Genomic DNA, 23,922 nt, shown 5'->3' on the forward strand with positions numbered 1-23,922 from the left:
TATTAGTAATCTAAAAACATCAAGTGCACAGTTCACGCGGTTGGGGCAGTGGACTTTTCCGCTTCACATCCGTGATCGATTCCCATTGTATGTGGCGCTGCGCGGCAGCTTATATGTTTCATCGAGCAGTTATATCTGTATAATCTATGTGATTGATGTGATTGATCCGACAGTTGTATATAATGTAAATATCGTACTCTGGGCTAATACAAGCTTCTTTAGGGGACTCGCCCCCCCCCCCCCCCCCCCCCCCCACATTTTAGAAAAAAAACATCAAACACTGATGAACACCATTCACATAACATCTTAATAAAACAACATCACTAATAAAATATTTTAATAACTAACAATTAAAATATTATTATATTTTCCCATAAATTCAAGAACATTAAACCAAAATAATTCATTATCATAATAATATTAATACATATGCGATCAACAATGCATAATATAATTTTAATATTTTAATCATACAAGATTTAAACATTAGCGTCAATACTAAAAATTAAACATAAAAATCTTGTAATTAACAAAAACTAATTAATTTTTGTAGAAAATTGTTAGTGAATTAATAACTATTAATAATACTAAGTCATAGCATTCAATTTCATCAATAACCATAAATACAATTATCAAGATTTAATTATCATTAATAAAATTCAATAAACATTAACAAAATCAATACATTAAAAATGTGTTTCATGGCTTTCTCAAACTTGTCGGCTCCATGCATTCCTATCCCAACCCTCTCCTCTATTTATTACCCTATTAATCTCTGACTTATTCACTCATCTGTTCTTGATGATGAACCACGGAAGTTGGTTCGAAACGTCGATTATGAAAAACATATATGCGATGAATCTGAAAGATATTACCACACAAAAAGCAGATCGCAAAAGCCTCAAATCTACAACTATAAATATGATTATAAATTATTAGTATACTTATTAACTATAAGGTTCATTGTAAGATATATAATTATAGCTATTATATTTAAATTATAATGGTATAATATTAAGGCTGCATAATATAATATTGGTAAAAATATAATATCATTAATATTCTTATTTATCGACTTAACATTAGCTTTAACTTATTAGCTAAATAAATAATTAAATTAAAAACCTTATTATAGTGATATTCTTATTAATAATTATTATCTTATTATAACTTTAACAGATAAATATAGTAATAACATTATACCTCATAATATCGGAATTATCTTTCAAAATTCAATAATTAAATAATAAAACTCAGCGGCATGAAAGCTAGCTATCCACACTTGTTAAATTTAAATTCAAAACTTATAAAATAAAAATTTAAAACTTATTTAAATTTAAATTTAAATTCAAAACTTATAAAATAAAAATTTTAAACTTATAAAATAAGAAAAATTACGTGCCATTTTCGATTTTCCCTCCTAAATTATTGTCATAGTGTGTAATTTTCACACACTTTTGACATATTTGTCCATAGTAGTTTAAGGAAAACTAGGTTCCATACGAGATCCAAAACCGGCGGATTCAAATATAGGTTCCATTAGGCATTAAAAACATGAACGACTAATGATGCTTCCACGGACTTGGTATGAATCTTTTAAATGTCACATCAGGAGATCGACTGATGTGGGAAACACCTTCCGGCGTAACCAGAGAGGGCTATACCTCTCAATATGTTTGCTCTCCAAGAATTCACTACACCCACTTCGGCTCCTTCGCTGCTAAATCCAAACAATTCTTGCAATGGCTTCCAGGTTTCCCCGGCTATGGTTTTGGACTATGGCTCTGTGTTGCAACTGTATTAGATGCGAAAATGGTTTTAACATGATTGCGATTGCTCTGGTTCGGGTGGAGGGAGAATCTGCTATTGGTGAGACAGACCAGGATTTTATATGTGCCACTCTAGACTGGTGGCCACCAGAGAAATGTGATTACGGGACCTGCAGCTGGGGGCACGCCTCCATACTAAATTTAGTAAATGCCCTACCCTTCTCCTGCTTGGTTTGTCACTGGGCTTTGGATAGCTAACTGTTTAAAATTACAGTGACCTCCTAAGTGTATTAGAATTGCCTGAGGTATCATCTGAATGTATGGAGCAGTGTTGTGTTATGCTTTAAATTACTGTCTTCAGTATGTTGAAGTAAATTCTTACTTTCTTTGAATGCAAAATTGCTTATAATTTTTATCAATTTTTTGTCAGGATCTTGAAAACCCACTGCTGGCAACTGCTGTGAAAGGTTAGGATAATGTATCAATATTTGTTTTAATTATGAACTATATCATCACTGGGTTCATATGAATTTGAGTATGATCATGCTTTAATTGCAGCTTTCCATCCGTTGAAGATAAGATTGGGTGGATCATTGCAAGACAGAGTGATATATGATGTAGGAAAGTTGAAACAACCTTGCCATCCCTTTGTCAAGAATAGTTCCATGATGTTTGGATTCTCAGATGGATGCCTTCCCATGTCAAGATGGGATGCCTTGAATGCCTTTTTCAATAAAACAGGGTATGTTGTGAACTAACATCCGAACCATGGTTACTGTCAATGAAACAGAACAGGGTATGTTTTGAGTTCACATCCTAAACTATCTTCACTGCATGCCTGGTTGTTATTTTGCTTCCTTGATGTGCTGGGTAGTAGCATAGATTTAACCATAGAAAACAGGGTATGTTTGATTTCACATCTGAATAGCTTCACTGCATGCTTCGTTGTTATTTTGTTTGCCTGATGTGTTAGGTACTAGCATAGATTTAACCATAGAAAAATGGGTACGTGGAGCGAGGAACATCACTTTACAGGTTAATTTGATTATAGGTATAAAAAGTCATTTTGTATAATTGAGTTCTGAATACATTCCGTACTCAGACTGTCTTTTTAGATAACTGGGAAATACAGCGGAAGACCATGTGTTCAACAGATGGAGGTGTGTCTATAGGATGGTTCAGTGTCGAGACTGATCCGTCGTGCTCCGAGAGGTCGAGAAGCCTCAATTCTGCAAAGTACGTCAAAGTGGTCTAAAGCGGTTATGTTTTAAATGGAGGTCAAGTGACAGCTCGAAGATGTGGTGGTGAAAGAGTGGTGTTTGCAAGATTCCAGAGTGGATGTGAGCGCTGATGAAGGCCAGTTAGACATATATCGTATTATTGTTGTAATATGTGTTTTTAATGTTTACCATGTAAGCATTAAGGGAGGGTGTTGGAAGTAATACTTCCATGTCATGTGTAGTTGTCTTCATGAGTCCCTAGGTGCCAATCTAGAAGCTGTTGATTCTAATGCATGAGTTAGAGTCATTATCTAAATGTGTCGAATCCAATAATCCATGTCCTATATATTTCTATCTATGGTGATCAATAAAAGTATTAAATGTGATTTGTGTTGTGTGTTTAATCGCTCTCTCTGCTCTCTCTATTTTCTATCTAAAACAGGGTACGTTTTGATTTCACATTTGAACTATCTGCAATGCATGGCTATTCCTCTTTTTGTTAAATGTATTAAGCATTAGCATCTAGATATACTGAGGACCCTAAGTCTATTAACCACCGATGAGGGAAAAAAAATGCAAATCTCAATGTGGTTTTAACTCTGTCATATTAAAAATCAAAATTGAAAACATTGAGATTCACATCAGTTTTTGTTGGTTTATCTTCTGAATAAATATTTTATCTTGTTCTCTTCACCCTCACCCTAGGCTCCAGAGCACTTGCTCTTTTCGACGCAATCAGCTAATATTACAGATTGAATGTAGGGCCGTGGTGGCTTTTGGATTAAATGCACTGAATGGAAAGCGCTTAATGTCAGACGGTGCTACGGAAGGAGCTTGGGATTCAAGCAATGCTCGTGATTTTATCCAGTATACAGTTGATCATGGTCACAAAATAAAGGCATGGGAGTTGGGTAAGCTTTTAATCTCCATGGTTTTGGTGGTGCCTAAGCAGTTTTAGAGAGGCTATAAGAGCAATTGATGGATCCATGAAGCATATTCAGTCTTAAAAGCATCTAAGAATTTAAGGTTTTTTGAACAGGAAATGAGCTGAGTGGAAACCGCATCAGTGTTGAGCAGTATGCAGCTGACGTAATTGAGCTCCATGGGATTCTGGATGATATTTACAAGGATTATGAAGAAAAACCTCTCCTTGTTGCGCCTGATGGATCCTTTGTTGCTGACTGGTTCAAGGAGTTTCTTCAACTAACTGGACCAAATATTTTGAATGTTGTTACACATCATTTCTACAACCTTGGGGCAGGTACATAGAATTAAAAGGCTATAGTTTTTCACTGAGATGATTTTATCTTTCAGATAACTAGAATATTGACCATTTTAATAGTTTCCTTGCTGATCAGGTGTGGATAAAGACCTTGTGGAAAAGATACTGAATCCCTCATATCTGAGCCAAGAAGCATCGACATTCAAGGGCCTCCAAGCTGTCCTGCAGAATTATGGGACTTGGTCAAATGCTTGGTAGGGGAATCAGGTGGAGCTTATAACAGTGGGCACAATCTCGTAACCAATGCTTTTGTAATGAGTTTCTGGTAAGCTCATCTGTCATAAATTTTTGGTAATGCTTTGCATTGTAATGTCTGGTGATGGTGGGTTGAGTTGCATTAGGGAAGCTTCTATTTTCACCTCAAACATATGAACAAAATCAGTTAGCACAAATCAAAATTTCTAGGTGACATTTTGGTGAATGTATATATCTATTTTCAGAGTCATCTTGTATGAGCTAAAATTAGATATGACATTTTCTATGTTTTTTAAGGACAATTTTGGTGATGGCAATTCAATGATGGTTCTAGATCACAGAGACAATCATATCTAAAAGGCAAATGAATAAGTCATGAAGCTGAACATAATTTAATGTTTTATTTATCCGACATATTCACAGTTCACTAAGAAACTTTGGCATTCATTTCAATGAGGGCAGGTATTTAGATGAACTTGGCATGTCATCAGCATTCAACACTAAGTCTTTCTGCAGACAAAGCTTGATTGGTGGTAACTATGGCCTTTTAAACACGACGACTTTTGTGCCAAATCCTGATTATTATAGGTAAAACTTCTAAGATTTATGTGCAAAATGAATTAGAATTCTTCTTTACAGGAAGCTTAATCACTAGAATTATAATTCCCCGAAGCTATAGCAAATAAATGTTATCTAAATATTATCTAAAATTGCAAAAAAATGAAATGTGCAAAGTATTTTTTATCCTCTGTGTTGCAGATTTAGATATATCTATGCTTCTTTAAAATTGTTTGCCGAGCTTCCATAGTTTGGTTTTTTCTTTTCTTTGAAATGTAATGCGGTGCACTTGTTTTTTTGTTTTCTTTGAACTGTAATGCAGTGCACTTCTTTGGCATCGACTCATGGGAACACGCGTTCTTGCCACAAATTCGACAGGAACAGAATATCTACGTGCTTATGCACATTGCGCCAAGAATGCTGTACGTATGAAGCATCAGTCAGTTTCAACCAAGTTTATTAAATCATGGCCATGCTATATAATATATTTAAAAATAGTTTAACTAATAAATAAAATAGTCTCTTTCTTAGCGTAATATTTTTAAGAATATTAAGTTTAACATTTTTAATTTGCAAAGTTCAAGTGTTGCTGGGTTAGGGTGCTGAATCATTCAAAAAAATTAAACAATAAAAAATCACGATCTAACCTAAAATTATATTGCTAATTTCCCAAAAAAACCATTTTATCTATTAGTCAGACTGAGCCAGATATTTATTTTAAGAATCTATAAATCTAACTATGTGTTGTTATTTTGGCAGAGGGGAGTCACTTTGCTCTTGATCAACTTGAGCAGGAACACCGGTATCTCTGTGCAGGTCTCTACGGGTTCTGGAACTTCCACAGACGGAAATTCTAAACTAGAATATCACTTAACAGCAAAAGAGGGTGATCTACATAGCCAGACTGTGCGCCTCAATGGGAACATTTTGGAGATAACTCCGGATGGTGAGATACCCTCTTTACCGGCGGTGATAGTACCTGCTGAGAAACCAATTCTTGTAGCCCCTCTCTCTGTTGCATTCGTACAGCTTCCTTATGTTCAATTCACAGCGTGTAGCTGATAGGAATTGGCTGTAGATCAAAGCTACCATTTAATTGGTTATTTTAGCTGAAATTGGTTGGTTGCTATGGTTGCCAAAGAGATGTTTGATCGGCTCAATGGCCCATGAATATATTGTCAGCAAATAAAAGTGTGCTGCCTTGGATACAGATTGGGATAATTCTTGCCCCTTTTTTCTAAGTTCCATCCCAAAAATATAATATTTTTGGAAACTATATTCTCAGTGACATATCATTGGTTCATTTCTCATCATTCTCGTGTTTCCAACGAGATTTTTGATCGGTTCAATGGCATAATATAATTTCAGCAAATAAAAGTATGTTGCCATGGGTTTACATTGGGATGATTATTGCTTTTTCTTCTACGTTTCTTCCCAAAAGTATTATGCTTTTGGAAATTGTATTCTTATTGTGTCATTGCTTCATTTCTCATGTTTCTGGTCATAGTAATTTGCAGATGAATGTATTTACAGTAGTGATAGCGATACAGTAACGATAACGTTTAACTTTTCCATTAGATGCCCTGATTGTACAATCCACCTATCGAGCATCAACCCACCAGTCAATTTGTGACCTGGCCGATTGCAGCATTCCAGGAATCAATTTAAGCATATTTGCCCTGGGCAAAAATTTCCACAAGTCAATTTGTCATCTAACCAATACCTTTATCCTACCAGTCGATTTAACCATCCTTCCTTGGCCAAAAAGGCAAACTGTAACTACCATGCAGCAGTTAAATTTGGGATTAAATTTACTATAATATGCAGGACAATTAGATTGTATGCGGTATTGAATTTAATGTTTATCCAGGTTTTGACCTCAAGGTTATTGTGGCTATTGGATATATTTTTATTTGACATGGTTGGATGGATGGTACGAAAGAAAGATGTGTAGTTAGCTATTAAATGGTTGGTGTGGATATTGAGTTATCAGATTTTGGGGTTTGGTTTCAAGGTGTTGTAACTTTGGATTTTCTCTTTGCTTTTAAGTCTAACGGATAATATTTTGGTGAGAAGCATCAAATATTTATGAGACTTATTTTAGAACTTGCTAAAGTGAGGTGATTGTTCTTGGACTAAAGTTTGTCGGTTTGTCCCAATGCTTACAGGTTGATGTTGAGGGTGTTGGTGAATACTGCAGAGTTAAAATCGATAGTGGGTTTGGGAAATGGGACGGGAGGAGAGGATACAAATCTTTCTGACTCTGTGGTAGAATTTGTGGCTCAGAGGTTGCTTGTAGATCCCTAGGGTTTGTAGACCGAGACTTACAGGGAAAGCGACAAAGTCAAAATGGGCTCAAAAGGTCTACAAGGCACATTCAAAGAAGCAAGAGCTAACCCTAAGACGTGATGTAAACCTGGACCGTGTTGAATGTCTGACTTGACAGGCCCTAGTAGGGAAGTTTAGTTATATTTTCCTAGGACAAAATCGGCTTTTAAAGTGGGTGGAATCTGCCTGCAAACCATTGGTGGGATACGTGCCTAAGGTGAGTATTTTGCTAAAGAATTGAATACATTTCCATTTTCTCTCATAGGTAGTCCTCGAACTGGTCCTTAGTAAGCCTTGGGTTATTGGTAAAGGTACCCTTTGGCTTCAACCGTGGCATCTTGACTTCAACCCGAATTTGGAGAAACCAAATAAATGAAATCTATTAGTGTTAATGCTGAGTTTCCTGCTGGAACTTTGGTCCAGGCCCGTGTCTAAAAAAGTAGCAATTTCCCTGGGAAGATTTGTGTTCTTTGATGCTGATTCATTAGTTGCTATTGACAAGAAGGTAAGAAGGTTGCATGGTTGCTTGTGGAGGTGGATGTGTCAAATGAACTCCCAGAGGAGATGAAAATTTTATGGCGAGAGAATTTATTTCCAAACTCTAGATTTTTAGAAGACCCCTTCTCGATGTCTGAATTGTCGACAATCAGGTCATCTAGTGAGTACTTTCCCGGAGAACCCACATTTTGGGTTGTGGCAATGAGGTAACCTTCAGGGTTCCTCCTAGTCAAAGGGGCATCTCATCTCATATAGTTTTGGGCTTAAGAAGTTGTTAAGTAATTTAAGAAGGATGTGGGTCCAATGTACAAGCTAAAGACAGTCCTGAAGGTTTTGTTTCAAAACCATAGCCTATTGAAGGTTAGACCATGACCACCAATAAGATTTCTTATTTGAAAATATTTTTCATCCATTGTAGCCTACTCCTATACTCTCTTTGGATTGTTATCTCCAAAGAGAGTACAGGAGAAATGGCAAGGTTAGGGATGAAGGAATAGCTAATGGATTGGACAAGTTTCTGATAGCCGACCATCTTGCTGAAAATTTGGGAAGGTATAGATCATGGATTAGTCAACAAATCACCTCCCCATTTTCGTTGAATTATTTTGAAGATCTGCCGACGGTGTTGGACCCGACAACATTCAGGGGATCTCACCAGTATGAAGTCCCAACTAGACCGCACATCGTTTGGTGTAAAAGTCCCATCCGGTACGATGGCCCGATTGCCATTATTTTAAAGATATGCCTTATCTCTTGCTTGTCAGCACGTGAGAGTGGTATGCTTAGTCTTCAAACAACGAGGTTCGTGTGCCTAGTGAGTGCTTAGTGTAACTTGTGTCTAAGTTCTTTCAGTATAGAGGGAGAGGGTGAGAGTCAGTCTCAAGTCGAAAGGGAATAGTCCCAACTCAGTTAGAGACACACAACATAGCAGGATCTACGTAGCTTCGGGCGGAGTAGTCCACACGAATGCGATAGTCACAAACACAAAGTGAACAGATAGCACGTACAACACCCAGCGGAATAGTCCACACGAATGCGACGGTCGTTATAACAAAGTTTACAAGAATGAATCTGTCTAATGTCCCACGGAATAGTCCAAACAAGCGAGACAATGTTAACAATTGATACAACACATTTCCAACATCATATGCACTAAAACAACCGAAATAGTTCAACTATCTTAGTACAGGTTAAAACCACATGCATTACAAGCGTCCAAAGAATAGTCTTAGAAACGAATACAATACATGTGTGAAAACATGTTGGTTTGTCAACAGGCTTCTGAATTAAGCGAAAGTTCCAAGACACATCCGTACACCATACATCACTAACCCCGATAGCAGGGCATTGGAGCCCCTACTCGCTCCTCAAAGAAAAGACTACATATTCTCAAGGTTATGTGGGAGGAGGCAAGGTGAAAAAAAGTCTTTTGCATGTACAAATGAGGGGTATATATATAGCCAAGGTGAAACCGACCTTTGTGACTCTTCGACTTCCCTCATGACTTTTCGACTTACATGACTCTTTGACTTCATCCGTGGGTCTCTTTGACTTCCACGTTACATTACATTGATTACACAGTTATGACCCAAAGTAGTGATGTGAGTGAGGCGACTCATGACACAACTCGACATGATATTGTTGGTATGCACATACTGGTTGTGTTGTTCGTGTCGAGCTGATGTGTTGTTGAGTGATGAGTGTGCCTGAGGTGTACCATAGCTTCACCTCGACATGGTAAAGTGTGTGGAGTCTTCAATGGTCTTGGTGTTCGCTTGACGGTTCATGCATGTGCACGTGTCTCCTTCGCTAGCTACTTGGTGTGTTCGTCCAACCGCGAGCAAGTCTTCTAGCATGTGCTCCTTGTTCATCTCGTTTGTCATCGCGCCATTTCTCATCCATGTCCCTGTTTCTACAACCACTGATGACGAGATGACATCAAATCCAGAAATTCCCTAGTCTACTATGATGCATTGTCTTTCGTTTTTAGGTGTAGGTGACCGGGAGAGAGGACAAGGCTCTGAAATAGCATAGAGCACATGTCAGGTCGGGATGCGAGGCTCCAAGACACTGTCAGGAAAAATTGCGCAGAGGTCACTGAGACGTTGTGTTGAGCAGTCTGGGACAGCAATGACATTTGCAAGATTTGGCTTAGCTGGAAGGCAAAACTGCACAATTTTTCTGGGGAAGGCAGTGCGGGCAGCAGGCGGCATTGGCAGTGAAAACTGCGTAGATTTTAAGAGGAGGTTGGGAGTGGGCTGTGGGAGCTTGCTAGCTAAAACTGCGCAGAGCTGGGAGGCAGTAATGCAGCATATGTTTGTGCAGTTTCCAGGTTGAGTTGGGTGTCAGGCAGCTGGTGGATTGTCCAAGAAAACTGCGCAATTTTTAGAGACAGTGCAGTGACAGATAGCGGGTCCCTGTCCCTCTTGTCTTTGCAATTTCTTCAGTCAATGCAGGCAGGTAGGCTGATAGCTTCTGCGTAATTTTGGGAGGAGTGAAGCCCAGGGTCACTGCCCAGTGAAATTCTTCGGTTGACCAGCAGGAGGCTTGATGGATAAGCTTGTGGGAAGCGCATACTGAGATAGCTTATTGGGCTACTTTTGCACTATTCTAGGTGACAACCAGTTGGGTTGATTCCAGAATTGCATAGTGCAAACAGCCTAGAGGGCAGCCTCAAGCTCTGCACAGTTATGGGTAATAATGTTTGGTCACTGTTTGTATGTCTAGAGATTTGATCCCTCTTAGAACTTGATAGATCAAAATTAAGATAGATCTAGCTTGGCCTTTTTTTTTATTAATATATATTTTTTAATTTTTATCATTTATAAATTAATTTTGTTTTTATTTTTACATTTTTATGTTTGTTTTTTTGTCCTTTTTTATATATTATTTTATATTTGTTTTTTTGCCAGAATTGCATAGTACAAATAGCCTGGAGGGCAACCTCAAGCTCTGCACAGTTATGGGTAATAGTAGTTGGTCACTGTTTGTATGTCTAGAGATTTGATCCCTCTTAGAACTTGATAGATCAAAATTAAGATAGATCTAGCTTGGCCTTTCCTTTTTTTCCTTTTTTTTTTTTTTTTTTTTTAAATATTTTCTTGTATTTTTTAATATATATTTTTTAATTTTTATCATTTATAAATTAATTTTGTTTTTTATTTTTACATTTTTATGTTTGTTTTTTTGTCTTTTTTTTTTATATATTATTTTATATTTGTTTTTTTGCCATGTTTTTTTTTGTTAAGCTTGGCAGGACCCTTAATTTTCTATTTATAAACAACAAATTTACACCACATATATATGCTAGGTGGCCTCAACTTGCCCATTGGGAAACCAAGTCTGTTGGCCACCTATCCTCGTTATAAGCCATCCAAAACAGTAAAGTTTTAGTCTTTCTAACCAAGCTAAGTATGTCTCAATTTCATGACAAGACGTTATATGTCTATCTATCATAAGCATGCATAATGTAAAGTAAATGTTACCCACATAAAAAACAAAAAGAAACCAGATTAACTAATTATCCCTGCTCTTCTGATGCCGATTCCACCGGTGTCGGATCCTTGATAGTTTCCCTAGGCATCTCAGTCAATTCAATGATGCATGGGATGTGCCTTTGAATTCTATCCAGTCAGATGTCCTGCTTGTGGAGTTGGAATTGGATTTGCTGCAAATCTTGTTTGTAGTTGGGCATGTCTTGGAGGGACAGAGCCATCCCCACCGATATTTGTTCCATGGCCTTCCCCAACAGGCTTTTCATAAGCTAGTAAAGATATAAGGTCTGTTTGAATTGGGTTATCCTTCCTTTGGTACTCCCAGGATTCGGGACTAATGTCCTCCAGTTCTTTATCTCCTCCTTTGTCTCACTGTTTTGCTTAATTTCTTCCTCCCATTCTTCCAACAAATTACAGATTCCTACATTTGTTCCCTCCCGGTATGCCGCGACGGCTTCACTAATGAGATGTTCGACTGAATTCCTTCCTCTTCGCGGTTTCGACATGCTCGGATCTTTGGCCTTTGCAGGCTTCCTCCGTCGTCTTCCACGACCCCTTCCTCTCATTGGATGAGCCATCTCCACACTGTTCGAAACCTATTCACACAAAAGAGGTGTTAACCTCTGTCTTTGGTACATTTTACTGTCTTGCTTGGAGTTCTTATTGCCGGCATTCTCACTATTCCTTATCTGAACCCAATTATGCTCAGAACAGGGTGCAGGTTGGGTGACAGCCTAGTCATAAGACGAGGTCGGTCTCCTTATCCTGTCGGGCTTATCTCTTCTCCCTCTTCGGTACCTCTCATACCCTGTATGGTTGGCGGTCCCCTTCCTCGACCATGCAAGTATCCCCATGGCTTAGTATGCCTTCCCATTCCCCTCTGCCCAGTCAGCCAGTGTCGCTCCTCTGCCCTTATCATACCCATATTCCCCCTAGGGATCCTAACAAGTTTCTTTGTGTGACTCCTACTCCCCGTTCCATAGGTCTTGTTGGGGTTGCCTCCACTGCTCCTCCCACCAGCCCATAAATTTGACTGTTCTTTGCTACCCTGAGCTTCTACTATCAGGTTGTCATCTACCCATCCCCAGTACCCGGCCTCTCCCGGTCTGCCCCAAGTAAAGCTCGAGGTCTCAATGCTACCCTCAGGAGGGGCCTCATGACCACTGGCCAGATCAGTTCCCAGCTGCCTCATAGCCAAAACGCAGAGCCATACTACAACGACGCAATGCCTGTGCCACTTTCCCCAGCATTTCCCCCAATTTCCCTTCCCAGGTTTCTCCCATTCCCTCCAGCAAAAATCAAACCATGTCGACATTGCAAGGGAGGTGCAGGGCCAGGATACATACTCGTTCTTGCTCCTCGGATGTTGTCAATGAAGTCGACGCTTACTGCTTGGATGCTCCAGCTCCAAACTCTGCAAACCATAATACAATTCATCCCTGTCATGCCTGCCACCTTTCCCACCACCCTTGCATGTATTCATGTGAAGGGCCACCGCACCCATCGCCTTGAGCGTGTGGGGGGCGGTGGGGTGTACCTTGCCATTACTCTTCATAACTATTCGTTGTCCCTGCCATCCTTCGGCACACACCCCAATCGGGGTTTTTTTGCCATGTTTTTTAATTTTGTTATGTTTTAATATATATTTTTATTTACTTATTATTACTCTCATTTTTTCAATGTTTTAATTTTTTTTGTCCCGGAAGTAGACAACTTGAAAAATGGTTAAATAATCAACATTCAAAAAAAATAATTGTGCATACTTAGGTCACAAGAAAATTTAAAGTGTCAAAAAATATGCTTTAAAAAAATGTTGATCTTTTCAAAATCCACATGAAAATTACCAAAAATTTTAAAAAATTATCCACACTTAATACATTGGAAAATTTAAAGTGTCAAAAATAAGCCCTCTAAAAAAAGGGTTGATCCCTCGTCAACACTTTTCAAAATCAGCATGAAAATCATTAACATTTTAAAAAAATTGTTCATACTTGATGTATTCCATTGTATTCCCCAGTTATCTAGGAAGGCAGTCTGAATACGGAATGTATTCAAAAGTCAATTATACAAGGTGACCTCTTATACTTATAATCAAATTAACCTGTAATATTATGTTCCTCGCTCCACACATCAGGTATGTTAATCAGGGCCTTGATATGCCAACACCAAGCATGCTGACATGAAGTTGTTCACACAACCAAAACCTATGCCAATTACATATTTCAGAAAACAAAAGGGCAAATAAGAATTCCATCAAAGTTAGCAATCACATCAACTACTTGTTTAAATCAACATTCGTAAAACAAATTATATTACTCATCCATATAGATTGAAATTTTACTATGTGTGTGGGCCCCTTCAAGTCCAGTGTAAACATGTGGGCTTTGATACCACTTTGTAACACCTCCCACCCCCTTATGTCATCTTAGGATGTGGGAGTGCTACTCTTATGACCTGATCTCCAAGGTCTGTTATGAAGATGGGGTTACAACAACCTCAAAAATTTGTTTTGTGTGCACAATTCAAAGTAGCGTGGCCCTATGAGCCTAAGATGGAAAAAGAGAAGTTCTGCATGTCAAACATTCTAGAGCCAGACTCATCTTTCAATCTCAACTCTAATAACTTAACAAGATGTGGTTGAGCATTACTTATATAAGGGAGTTCATATGCGAGTGGGCATTTAGTCATGCAATTTTCATAGTTATATGGCAATGCCTAAATTAACACCGTCATATAAAAGCAAAGGTCAGTGGCTACAACTCCTCTGCGTTGTTGCAAATTTGGCTGCAACCCTACCATAGAAGATGCGACTCCATAACAAGTGTTGCAATTCTCCACCAATGTTGCAATAGGTGCTACTAGCCAACACATAGATGTTGCAACTCCATTGAACGAACAGGTTCAAGTGTTGCAACTCCCTTGCGTTGTTGCAACTCTGATTGTAGCACACAATTGCTGCAACTCCAACTATTGCACATAGTTGTCGTAACTCCGCAACTGCCACTCATAAGGATAACCCCATTGCAACACATTTGTGATCCAATGAAGTTGTTGCAACTCTTGAATTGCCACTCCCTTATTGAACTTCATAGATTTCGCCTTGTTGCAACTCTTGAATTGCCACTCCCTTGCTGAACTTCCTAAATTTCACCTTGCTGCAACAACTCCCATTGCTGCAACTTTGGAATATCTTGCCAACTCTTAGGTCAACACTCTAGTTATACAATCAATTTTCTCATAATGGAAGATGACAGAGGCAAGTGGGTAATTAATTAAGGAGGATGACTCGCCTCTTGCAACTAGTTTAACTTGTTTAGAGAGCTATGATCAACAATTAACTAAGCATAATCACAAAAGTTCTAATAGCTATACAAGAAGATTTGTTGTCCATCTAAGAGAGCATAAACACACAATTTCTCATATCAATTATGAACATAATGTTGAACAACATAGTCTAGACATTCATTAAAAATCATAGACACACAATATCTCATACTAGTAATAAGGATAACATTGAACATCAAGACTCATGATTTAAAATTGAAATTTGTAATACACTTGTCTAATATCTTAAACTAGCTGGCTACTGAAAGAGGGACTTTCACTCTCCACCCAACCATAGGCTAGCTACACATTAACTTTCTTGTCGCTGACCATCCCCAAGTTAGATCTAATGTTTGAGGAAACGCTTCCTCAAGGAATTCACCACCAAAGGCTTGGTCTAACACTCAAAATATGAAGCCCACTATTCAAGTGGTTGATCAACTTCCCTCTAATAGCAAGCACTAAGGTGGTTTATCAGTTGTACCCACATTAAGTATTGGGGTGGTTTATCAATTGTTTCCTTGTATTAAACGCCACATTGAGTTGTTCTTTCTTTTAAGTTCATTCATAGGGTTTTTCCCAAGATTCAGAGGGGGTATTGCATAATCTTGGGAGTTGGAATCCACTGTCGAGGTGGTTTATTAGTTGACTTTTCATAACAAACACCACAAGGGTATGATGTCCATTGCCTCGATGATTTATTAACTACTCAACAAGCACCACAGTAACCTAGAATTCCCTATCTCGGTGGTTTATTAACTATACAACGCACACCATAATGGTTCAATCTTCCACTGAGAATCCCACTGATCCATGTGCTTGACAACATATTTCAATACACGCAGTTCATAGGGGACCCACTTTGTCTTCTACTACCACTGTCCAACAACTCCCACACGCTCCAATGATCAGTTGAGCACACTTAAAAGGGAGAAAATACTTTGTCTAAGAGAGAACTCATGTGAACTTAATTAGCAAGAGAGAGTTCAAGAGCCAAGGAACCAACTAATGAGAGTCTTCCTCCTCTATTCTCTTCATTTGTGTCTTTATATATTTCTCCTTATGTCCTTTTATGTGTTTGAGATGCCGCATGCATGTTTCTTCGATGTGCTAGGATAAAGGGCATCATTTCTCCTCTGCCACCTCTAATCACAACCCATAAATTATTTGTCAGTAACTGGTTCGATTAGGTTTGCACCATTTCCTCCAATTGCATCTCATAAATTATCTGTTAGTAAGTGGCTCGATCAGGTTTGCAATTGATAGTTTATTAACTTCAACATTTAAGTTCAGGTTTGGGTTCATGGCTTTCCAAGAAAGTAAACTCCATTGGTTATTGTGGTCCTGAAAGGTTGCCCTCTCCTTCAGTTGACAATCATAAGGATACAATTTAGAATGTTTAAAACATGTTGTATTAGCCAGTTGTAGCTCCTATACCCATGTTTGCATTATAGTCACATTTTTGAATTACAAAAATTGGTCTAAATGGGAGGGTTGTCATAGAAATATTGATTTATTGGCAAAGTTTGATGATGTATCAAGTCATTTACAAAGATTCAAGTTTCATATATAGAATGTGTTTCAAAGAGATGAACAAATTCCATATAATTATGGACATTGAGAAAATAAAAAGTGAATTAATTTTTTTGCATTAAGAATAGTTAGGTGCTTTACCATCTAGTATGGGGGGGATTTGTCACAAACTAATAAATGAACAAACAAACATAATGTTATATAAAAAATGAAAAAAAAAAAAAAAAATGTTCCATCTTAAACAACATAAAATTAAATTAAATAAAAAATAAATAACTATATACATACATGGGTGATAATATCAAACATGGAGAGGGATCAAATTTGTTTTTTTGTTTTTAACCATAAAAGAAAGAAAGAAAAACTGTATTATAAATCCTTATTCAGGGGCATGGCAATACAACAATGGTTACAAAAATGGGAGCCCATCCTACTCAAACATGTGTTCCCCAAACACTAGTAATTCCTACTCTTGCCTACAACAAAACTAAAAGAAGATACTAGGCTAGTTACATATATTGTCCAAAATGAAGCCAAAATATTGATGCATATGAAGACCATACAAACTAAACTTTAGAAGGGGAGATATTATCTTGACCCATGATTGAAAATCCTCCATAGGAGTTGTGATTGCATTTAAATCAAGGAAGTTAGAGAAAACATGGCTGAAAGAAACCTCAGAGGAGTTACTAAGTTTCATTTGACTTAAGGAGGCTTGGAGATCCACCACTTTTTGACAAAGAGAAGCCATTTCATCCTCAATGATGTGCATCTGAACTTTGTGTTCCAATAGAATGTCCATCACCATCATCAAAGATTGTGTTGTTTGGTTCTATTGGATTTGCAAATGGAAGAAGTCCTTATGATGATTATAAAGCTCCTCAATCCAAATAGGATGGCTATTGGCCAACATATTAGGGACATGCAATAGAATAAACGAAAAACATTGTAGAAATTTTGAATAATTTAACACATATTCACAGAGATTATCCTGATCATACAATTATAAGCGGAACATGTATAATACATAATCTCCTCTACGTTGATCATCAATTTACAGAAGCAGAAACATTCACAGGCACACATAGAAGCATCAATCAAACTCATAAACACAATATGTATCCCGGGGAAAGCATCTCGCTAAAAACCCCACACTATCTGTATATTATATTGATTGAATCATGTAACAATACACAGCATAATACTTCTCACAAGTATCTCCACCTCTGTTACACACAATACAGCTCAGATCTGATCTCCAAATCTCTTCCACTGCTTGCCTGCCTCCACTGCTCAATACCTGCTCAAGAACTGATGAGAATAGCTTCCCAAACTCGTTTTTCACCTGCAAAATAGTCACTCACTCTTTGTGGACGTGAGCAAAGGCTAAAATGTGGGCCAAATACGTGAGCAAACTCATTGGCATACTCAATCCCTTGATTGTGCAAGATTTGATGCACAACTATAGTCACAACTGATAGCAATCTGATTCTCTACCACTTGTCCCTGTTGAACTGAACATGCACTGACATGCAACTGAGTTAACTGATGTATTCTTTAGTTGTATTATGAGTTAATAATTAGTTTAACAACTCATCATTAGTCTATCTGCAGTTAGACTAACTACAACTAGTTTAACTAAGTCAAACTGAACACAACTCCATCAACTGTACCTCCAGTCCACTAAACTCAACTCACTTGAGTTCTAACTGAAGTCATGCATGCAACAACTCAACTGACTCATAAGAAAAGCATATTTCCTTCTGACAGCTGCATGTGCCACCTCTGTAGCTCAAACTGAAGTGCTCCAAGAGAATAAGATCAAGTTTATAGTCCAAATATTATTGTGAGATAATAGTATTTGACTTTTCTATTTTTGACAGCCAGTCTAAAAATAGACTTTGATCACTCACACTGTGATCACTCACACTTTCATCAAAAATAGAAGTCCATCTATTTTTCCCAACTTGATCAATCATCCATAAACATAGACATGATCCATATGTCTAAAAATAGACTTGCGCCAAAAATAGCCTGCGGGCCCACTTAGTGAAGGCGATTCTTTTCACTAAGCTCCATCATCTTGTTGCAATCTCAACAAGAATTTCTTGTTGCACACTTTTCAACACTCCCTCTCAACAAGAAAGGCTTCCTCTCAAACCCGATCCTGTAACTCTGGAATGTTCTCCATGCAACACATCTGGCCGGTCCACTTGCTCTGTCATCAAAGTCTCTGACTGCTATTGCCTCTGTCGACTGAAACTCTGCATCTCTGTGCTCTTCAGTATCTGACTGCTCTAGCCTCTGTCACTTTGATCGCTGACTGCATCCGTGCTGCTGCTGGTTCTATCTCCCAGCATTGCATCCGCACTGCACCTCCCAACTGACCTCCCTGTTGGGATAGAAACATCCTCTGATGCTGAAGCTCTACCTGCTGCTGACAAGTGCTCCCTCTTTGACATTTGCGCTACTGCAACATCTCCATGCATCTCGCACCATTGCACACCTCTCTGTGCTACCTAGCACTGTGCAAAACACTTGTGCCTCTCGCATTGCTACAGCCTGCTAGCTATGCGCTGTCCTGGGATTCCCTGCACTGTCGCTCTCTCTGCCGCTCCATCCGCATCTGTCTCTACCCAATCAGTCAGTTCCTGCTACTACACATCGGGGCTCCCGTAGCAAGGTCTCATCCAAGAGGTTGGGTACCTCAAGGATCTTGCCCCTCCTCCTTGGGACAATCAATCCACATCACCCCACCTCCTACCTGGAGGTATGGATGCATGCGATCCCTCAACCCACCTGGCTTGAAGTTTCCCCCTACTGGAGGTCTCTGGATGAGTAGATGTCTCTACTCGATCTCCTCTCAGCTTCCCCTGTTGTGGCTCCTCCACAACCTCCTGAAGCTGTTGTACCAATCGTGGCTCCTTCACAATCGTTTGAGACTTCTTCTGGCTCTGCATGTTGAGAGGTAATATACGCTCCCTCTCAACCACCAAGTCTCCATCAGTTGCCTCGTTGCTCAAGGCTTTGCATGCATCTTGAACCTTAAGAGCATACAGGTTCCTGACCCATGAACCAATCTCATGACAACGAAAGCATCTCACCTTCGCCTTGTCAACCTTCTTCCCATCACTGGAAGAACAAGATTCGAAAAGAGAAACCTTCTCCTTCCCCTTCTTCTCCTTACTCGCTAAGGCACAGTTCTCCTCATCATGCATAGATGAAGAACCGTCTCTGGTGATCCGTCTAATCTCCTCCTGCACAAGATCCGACCAAAGTCTCTCCCATCCTGGCAGTTTCTCCCTTCCATTCACCGAGTCCTGGTAGCTATGCCAACTCTTAGGAAGGTCAAGGAGTCCTAGACTCACCATCCTCATCATCAACAGTAACCCCCACACTTCCCAGCTCATCTCGACACTGAGTGAACCTCGTGAGATACTGGGGCATACTATCTCCATTCTCGAACTGAATGTTTCTGAGTTTTATCTCTTGCTTTGGAATTAAATTCGAATTCCACCAGCACAAAACTCAACTGCTTCCGATCTAGAATTCGTGAGAACAAATTATTTCTTGTACAGAGATTGACTGTATGGGCATTCACCGGATATCTCACCTTCCAAAGGAAGGATGAATCCAGAGGCTACCTGGCCCGATTACAGACTCTGCCTGAAGAAATAGAATGTAACCACTTCCTGAATAGTAGATCTGATGATCAATCCTCGCTTGATATCCTGTAAAAATCTCTTCTACAAATCAAGCTGCTCCGATACCATGTAGAAATTTTGAATAATTTAACACATATTCACAGAGATTATCCTGATCATACAATTATAAGCGGAACATGTATAATACATAATCTCCTCTACGTTGATCATCAATTTACAGAAGCAGAAACATTCACAGGCACACATAGAAGCATCAATCAAACTCATAAACACAGTATGTATCCTGGGGAAAGCATCTCGCTAAAAACCCCACACTATCTGTATATTATATTGATTGAATCATGTAACAATACACAGCATAATACTTCTCACAAGTATCTCCACCTCTGTTACACACAATACAGCTCAGATCTGATCTCCAAATCTCTTCCACTGCTTGCCTGCCTCCACTGCTCAATACCTGCTCAAGAACTGATGAGAATAGCTTCCCAAACTCGTTTTTCACCTGCAAAATAGTCACCCACTCTTTGTGGACGTGAGCAAAGGCTAAAATGTGGGCCAAATACGTGAGCAAACTCATTGGCATACTCAATCCCTTGATTGTGCAAGATCTGATGCACAACTATAGTCACAACTGATAGCAATCTGATTCTCTACCACTTGTCCCTGTTGAACTGAACATGCACTGACAGGCAACTGAGTTAACTGATGTATTCTTTAGTTGTATTATGAGTTAATAATTAGTTTAACAACTCATCATTAGTCTATCTGCAGTTAGACTAACTACAACTAGTTTAACTAAGTCAAACTGAACACAACTCCATCAACTGTACCTCCAGTCCACTAAACTCAACTCACTTGAGTTCTAACTGAAGTCATGCATGCAACAACTCAACTGACTCATAAGAAAAGCGTATTTCCTTCTGACAGCTGCATGTGCCACCTCTATAGCTCAAACTGAAGTGCTCCAAGAGAATAAGATCAAGTTTATAGTCCAAATATTATTGTGAGATAATAATATTTGACTTTTCTATTTTTGACAGCCAGTCTAAAAATAGACTTTGATCACTCACACTTTCATCAAAAATAGAAGTCCATCTATTTTTCCCAACTTGATCAATCATCCATAAACATAGACATGATCCATATGTCTAAAAATAGACATAGTCTAAAAATAGACTTGCGCCAAAAATAGCCTGCGGGCCCACTTAGTTAAGGCGACTCTTTTCACTAAGCTCCATCATCTTGTTGCAATCTCAACAAGAATTTCTTGTTGCACACTTTTCAACAAACATCACTCTGGCTCAAACAAGTAGATAAGACTGTCAGGGAAGCTAACCCATGTGAAAACCAGATGAAGAGAGAACCTAAGAGAATCCTGAGGAACAATGCTGAACAAGGGAAACAAATCCACTACTTCATTGAATAGATAGGAGCAAAGAGCTGAGACTACCAATAAAAACTTTGCTCCCATAAACTCCAACCAATGCCCTAGAGAGCCTAACCCTAAACATAACAACCAAATCTTCGAAGGAGGGTCCCAAAATAAACCTTAAAACATTAGCCATCAAAATGATAAGATTACAAACTCCACTGAAATCCACCTGATAGAAAGCATCCTTAAGATAGAAAGGGGTACCAACAAACTTGGAGACATGAGCAACAACAAATAAGAGATAATTATAACATGACAAAATATCATCAACCATTTTGATCCCACGGTGGCCACAATGGTTAGAGCTATTTGATTTATCCAAACTTTTCATCATGCCCCTTAATCCACCATCTTCCATTATTGTAGAGTGACATATTTGACTCCCCCTTCTCCCTATCCCACAAGCACATCAAGGCACATTCATACCAATCGAAGGCCAAATGCCTCCTACACTACCGTAGGAAAAAAAACCTCCATGTGAGCTTGTGGACATTAATTTCAATGCTCCTCAACATGCTATTTTTATCATAGTTGAATTTAATCCACAATTGGTAGTGTTGTCTTGTCAAATCCCCCCATAATGTGAAGTATGGCCACCCCAGAGGACAACCATATTGCCCACATGTGGATGTCAAGGGAATCAAGGATGAGACAACCAACCAATTATTTTTAACTAATATTGCATCCCTTATATTGACCCTTGAGGATGCAACAAAATCACCTTTTCCATGTATCTTGAAATTCATGGGATGGGGGAATGAGAGAGGTGGTAATTTTTTAACAATGATCGAGGATTTGTGGTTATAGCCTTATCTGCCATCTGGTCTGCAATAACATTGTTGTACTCGAGGATGTAGAAGAAATTAACCCCTAAAAAATGACCTAGAAAGGACCTTATGCAATGAAAGGAGAGAATATTTAGGTCCCTTGGGAAAACCTTTACGAATTGCCAACAATTATAATAGATGAGAAACCTTGAGCTTTGGCCAAGGAAATGATGATTTTGGGTAGCATCGGATGTGCTCTAGCTCCGAAATTTTGTGGAGGGGCTAGAATACATAAGATTTCCCATAAGATTTCCATGACCCAGAAATCGTTTGGAGAAATTCCACCCGGATTGTGAGTTATTAGAATACTTAATATTTTTAATGGGGTTCCTAAGTCTAAACTTAGGAAAATAAAAATATTAATTGGTATTAATAAAAAAATGGGTGCAATGCTTCTAAGAGGCGAGGATCAAGTATGTTTTAATCTTAGTCATTGATTAGGGACTTAATCTCGGTTGTTGATTTATTAACATGAAAAATATAAGAGGAGGCTTGAGGGTCAATTCGAGACACACCAAGTTGATCAAATCAGTTCAATTTTTCTGGGGTGTGGTTTGTTGAGAAAATCGAACTAGTGACCTGAGTTGCAGTGAGAGGGGCAGAAGCAGAGATTTGGATCGAAAAGGAGTTCTAAGCCAAAGAGTACCAAGCAGAGAGGCAACAGTCGCATTAGAGAGGTAGCATAGAGGCCTACGTAGCTCAGGAAGGGGCTAACACAAGCTAAGAGGGTCTCTTGCAGTGGCAGTCAAGATATTTGTCAGAAGTTCGAGATTTCACTAGAGAAGTGAGGTTCTAAGTCGGGAGGGCTGAACAACGGTCTTCCTCCAGCAAATCGATCTAGGAGATGGGGTGACACAGTCTCCTAGAGGCAAGACGCTGGCCCAAGCAGTGATTGCACTGGGATTTCGCAATGTTTGTTGGAGTCAGGCCACTAAGTGGATCTGTTGTGACTTGGAGAACAAGGTAAACCCTCATATGTATTTCTTGCTGCCGAGATTTCTCTAAAAGGTTAGCCGGCGTGAGAGGCAACTTGTTGTACTCAAATTCTGCTTGCTTAATAATACAAACCCTCTATCTGCTGCAATGGTTTTCTCGCATTGGGTTTTCCCGGGGATGTCTTGTCCAAAAATAACAGTGTCCCTTGTGTGTTTGTCTCATATTTGTTTCAGTTTATGATATGTATGTTAGTGTAGTTTGCAATAGTGTTTTTCATCACTATTTATAAGTTAAATAACTTGTTGAATGTAATAACAAGTAGGAGATGATAAATCGGTGATTGTCGTAGGATTTATGATGTGTAGATTCAAAATTTGTCACATGAAAGCCCTCAGAGAATGTCGTAGGCTTTAGCTTGACTATTTGAAGCTCTCCCTAAACTCTAGACAAGGGTGGATTCTACTTGTCCTTTGTGGCAAAAATTAACGCCCACACACTTGCCACCCGTAGAGGAATATATATATATATATATATATATATATATATATAATAAAAATACACATAAAAAAATTCATACCTCTTTATATTTAATAAATTTAAATTTAAAATAAATCTATTCTAATTTTAATATGATATTTTAAAAATAAGATATAACAAGGGCTACATGGTAGCTAGCCCCTGAAGCTTAGCTTAAATATAACTTAATTAAGCTAAAAAACAATAAAAACATGAAGATCTCATCACAAAAATGAAATAACTAATAAAATATTAAATTGTTGAATGTCATTACCAACAATTAAGTTTTTTTTTTTTTTGTAAGTTTGGAGCAACTACGTCTTCAAAATCAGGTATTGAACT

At 38.5% G+C, this 23,922-nt stretch overlaps 1 pseudogene across 1 annotated transcript; it reads left to right on the forward strand.

Moving 5' to 3' along the window:
* Positions 1-1,557: 1,557 nt before the first annotated feature.
* LOC149221739 (heparanase-like protein 3) lies at positions 1,558-6,404 on the forward strand (annotated as a pseudogene). The gene is made up of 9 exons (XR_016249383.1): positions 1,558-1,973; positions 2,200-2,236; positions 2,328-2,511; positions 3,752-3,900; positions 4,029-4,250; positions 4,348-4,536; positions 4,929-5,054; positions 5,347-5,446; positions 5,784-6,404. The product of XR_016249383.1 is annotated as a heparanase-like protein 3 (transcript).
* Positions 6,405-23,922: the final 17,518 nt, after the last annotated feature.

The sequence above is a fragment of the Pinus tabuliformis genome, chromosome Q, assembly GCF_031772625.1.
Source record: "Pinus tabuliformis cultivar Carrire ecotype Pingquan chromosome Q, CPIR1, whole genome shotgun sequence".
Lineage (NCBI taxonomy): Eukaryota > Viridiplantae > Streptophyta > Pinopsida > Pinales > Pinaceae > Pinus > Pinus tabuliformis.